Consider the following 4,074-nt stretch of genomic DNA (forward strand, 5'->3'; position numbering starts at 1 on the left):
TGAAATAGAACTTTCTAGAACCTCAGGGCACACTCTCCCCGGGGGGGGGGGGGGGGCCGCGGCGCGCTCCTTCAGGTGCAGAGCTCCACAGAAGGCTCTGGAAATATGCTTTGTGTCTCTCCTACCCGTGTAGGCTCAATTGGCAATGTTTCTTCACATTGAGATCAAGTGACCCCTGGTGAAGGCTCCCAGGAACTGTGCCAGGAGTTTGTCAGGGTGAGTGGGGTCTAGGATCTAAATTTAGTGTTAAACCAGTAGGGACTGGCAGAGAAGACCCCAGCCCAGGGCTCCAGGCTGTCATTGCAAGCTGAGAGGTGTGTTTCATGGGGTGTGTGTAGGTGGGGAGGGGCCCTGGAATGATCTACACTGGCATCACCTGTGTCTCCGTCACCCTCAGGTCCAGGCACTCGTCTCCGGGAGGATATTCTAAAGGTAACCAGTCCCTGGAGCCATTGATGCTATCTTCTTATCCAGAATCCCTTCCACAGACAAACCTAATTTCTGCCGTCTTTAGCCAGTTCCATACTGTTTTCTGGGAAACATGAGCCCAGATTAGTCTGGCGAAAGCTGTTTCCCAGTGAGAAATTTCTGAATGGGGTGGGAGTAACGTCTCCAACTGTAACGTTTTTTAACTTAGATTATTCTCGTGCCCCAGCTGGGCGAGATTTTAAGATTGTGTAGTTGATAGAGAACAAGAGAATATGCTCACCCTAAAGTGGATTATCGAGGAGAATCCCTGTGATCTGAAGAAAGTGATACCCATGCACAAGTCTATAGTACCCATAGAGCCTTTGTTCTCGGCTGGCCTGCAGAAATTGAAATAATTTGGGTTAAAGACAGCCCCAGCCACATTTTAGCAGCTGGTCGATTTTTCTGCTTGAAACAGGATTCCAAGACTTTGTTTTATGTGAAGACAGTTTATTTTTAGGTTCATCGGGGAGCCTGTAACGTGGGTAGTTCAGAAGGCTGGCCTGCCAGTGAAATACAGGCCTCGTCAGCATGTTGTCTCGTGGCCTAGAAAGACCCTCTTGCCTGCTCTAGCATGAAGAACCAACCAGTCACTTGCCTTCGAGGGCAAAGAGAAAGGTCATGAGAAAGGTGGAGGGTTTCAAAGGAATACATGCTTTCTTGCACAAAGCTTATTGCTGTAGGCCCCAGTTTAGCCCTTTGGCCTGATGACACTTTAGCTAAGAAAGTTCCAGCTGAAATGGCTCATTCCCCTGAGTACTAAGTGTTCATTGAAAATCCAGTTTGTTAGGTGGTACCACCCTGGTTGTCCCTGATTTAAACAAAAGTTCCTTTGTGGCCACTGGCACTTGGGAATAGAAGCTCGGAGCCCGTGTAGAGGCCCAAAGGGCCTCTGCAGCTTTTCTTGGTTGATCACTGATAAATGAGCCCAGCGTGGCACAAGAACCCTTTGCTATTATCTTGTCCCTTGGTCTCCTAAAGAACTGTGGGGCCTACACTTCACTTTCAAGGGTCATAAACTTCTCAAGTGATAAAACAGGCTCTGAGCTGGGATGCTGAGTGGCGGAATTTGTTGTGTGTGCAGAAACCCGTGGTTACGGGACCGATGCGCGCCCCAAACGGCGTCACGACAGAGCTGCTGAGGACTTGTCTGAGCTGGAGGAGAACATAAAACAGACATGTGCTTTTCAAGACCGAAAAGGGAAAGCACAAGACCACTGCTTGGGACACTTTCTTTTGCAAAGTGAGTTTATGCTTCTCCGGGTTATCGTGACCCTTAGATGAAACCTACTGATTCAGCACAGCAGGTGGGCACTGTCCTGTCCTATGAGATCTCTCTACAGAAGGAAAGATAGGCACTTGGGTAGAGTTTAGGCGGAATGCACATGCAAGGGGACTGAGAATCCTAGTGCCACCTTGAGTAGGGGATCGGTTGACACGCCATTTAACTGCACTGGTTATTTAGCACTAACAGTGAAGAGTGTGTCTGCCAGATAGGTTACGGTCCGGGCGGCATCGAAGTGATTTCAGTTCACGAGTCTCTATTTGGGTCGCTCTCCCTCCTAGGATGCCTGGAAATAAGAGCCTCCAGAAACCTACAAAAGGCTCTGTGCTGCTTTCAGGGACAGGAGGGTAGGGAGGAAGGTCTAGATCTGCCTCTCTTCCCAGGTGGTGAAGGGGGCGAGCCGAGTCTAGCCTTGGAGGACGGAAGGTTGTGGATAAGGGGGAACCTGCGTGCATCTGTCCTACTTCGGTCAGGCTTGTCCTTGCACCCTGCTTTACTGCCCACCTGGTCCCACACCTGCATTTTCTTCAGAAGAACAACAAATCGATACTCGGTACTTGGGCTTATTCAGGGTGAAATGTCTTTCTCGGCTTCTTATGATTAAAGCCTAGTTTGAAGATGTAGTGGGACTAATGAAGTATTTATGAGGGGAGGGGAACCCTGGTGCCAGCCTTACTGAAATATTCAGTCTGAGCTAAAATCTGTGAGAATTAAGGGCATGGAAACTGTGGGGCTGGAAACGTCAGAGGGGGGGCCCCGTTTCCTGGATTGGCTTTGTGAAATTTGTCTCGAGTGTCGAGGTGCACAGAACCCTCATTTAAACCCAAATAGGGCTTGCCAGCCTCACCCCCGTGAGGCGGGAGGTTGATGTGGACATTTGGACTGGCTGCTTGATTTATTTTTTTTTTTTTAAGATGTTTGTTTATTTTGAGAGCAAGCGAATCCCAAGTAGGCACCACACTGTCAGTTCAGAGCCCGAGGTGGGGCTCGAGCCCACGAGCTGTGAGGTCATGACCTGAGCTAAAATCAAGAGTAGGAGGCTCAACCCACTGGGCCACCCAGGTGCCCCTGGACTGGCCACTTTATTTATTTATTTATTTAAAAACTTTTTTTTAATGTTTATTTTTGAGAGAGAGAGGGAGGGAGGGAGAGAGAGAAAGAAACAAAGCGTGAGCAGGGGAGGGGCAGAGAGAGAGGGAGACACAGAATCTGAAACAGGCTCCAGGCTCCAAGCTGTCAGCACAGAGCCTGACACGGGCCTTAAACTCACGAGCCATGAAATCATGACCTGAGCCGAAGTTGGACACTCAACCAACTGAGCCACCCAGGTGCCCCAGGACTGGCCACTTAAAATGTGCACTAACTCCCATCAGGTGTCTGAGGCTCTTCCAAAATGAGAAGAGGTCTCTAGGGGAAGAGATTATAATCTTTTGAGGCCCAAGTTTTAGAGTTCTGCTTTCTGATACCGGAGAGAACATCACTTCTCTTAAGTGCTATAATCTGCCATTTTGGGAATCTCATTTTATTTTATTTTATATTTTAAGTTTATTTATTGAGAGAGAGTGTGAGTGTGGGAACGGAGGAGGGGCAGAGACAGAGAGAGGGGGAGAGAGAGAGAATCCCAAGCAGGCTCCTCACTGTGAGTGCAGAGCCTGATGTGGGGACTCCGTCCCACCAACTGTGAGATCGTGACCTGGGCTGAAATCAGGAGTTGGATGCTTTACCCACTGAGCCCCCCGGGCGAACCTGGAAATCTCATTTTAAAATCCATCCAATGACCCCCACCACTTGGAGGCCCAGGCAGAGACACTTTGAATAAAAAGCTGTGTCCTTAGACCAGAAATTGTATAAGGCACGATGTTGCTTTGCTAAAGGGGAAGAAGTGCCTGATGAAGAAGGTTGTCTGCAGGACGTCAGTGTTGGGTTCGGATCCTCAGAAGTCCCTTCTGGGCAATTCCACAAGAATACAGAAGTTAAAGGCAAGGGTTTGAGGGCAGATTGGAGTCGGAGCTGTGCTCTGCTACTTACGGAGCGTGTGACTTGGACGAGTTATTTTTTTTTCTCCCCATTATTATTGTTTTAAATCTCTCGGAACCACAGGTTTTTGTGTGGAGTGGTGATAGCATTGCTGTAAGGTAGGAACCACGAGGGTTGTATACAAACGCGTAGAAGTTTCTGAGGACCGCATGCTTGGCGAAGCGCGGAGACCGGCTGTCGCCAGGCAGAGGCAGCGTCGGAGCAAAGTTCCGGAGTTGTGCTCCCCATTGAGCCTCCACATCCGGCACCCAGACAGAGTCCTGTCCTTGGGGGGCACCTGGAAC

General features: G+C 49.4%; 1 long non-coding RNA gene across 1 annotated transcript; it reads left to right on the forward strand.

Moving 5' to 3' along the window:
* Positions 1 to 1,299: 1,299 nt before the first annotated feature.
* LOC121017492 (uncharacterized) lies at positions 1,300 to 2,376 on the forward strand. Its single transcript, XR_005784780.1, has 2 exons — positions 1,300 to 1,711; positions 2,137 to 2,376. It is a non-coding gene; the product is annotated as an uncharacterized LOC121017492 (long non-coding RNA).
* Positions 2,377 to 4,074: the final 1,698 nt, after the last annotated feature.

The sequence above is a fragment of the Herpailurus yagouaroundi genome, unplaced genomic scaffold (assembly GCF_014898765.1).
Source record: "Herpailurus yagouaroundi ecotype Mexico unplaced genomic scaffold, PumYag 77, whole genome shotgun sequence".
Taxonomy (NCBI): Eukaryota; Metazoa; Chordata; class Mammalia; order Carnivora; family Felidae; genus Herpailurus; species Herpailurus yagouaroundi.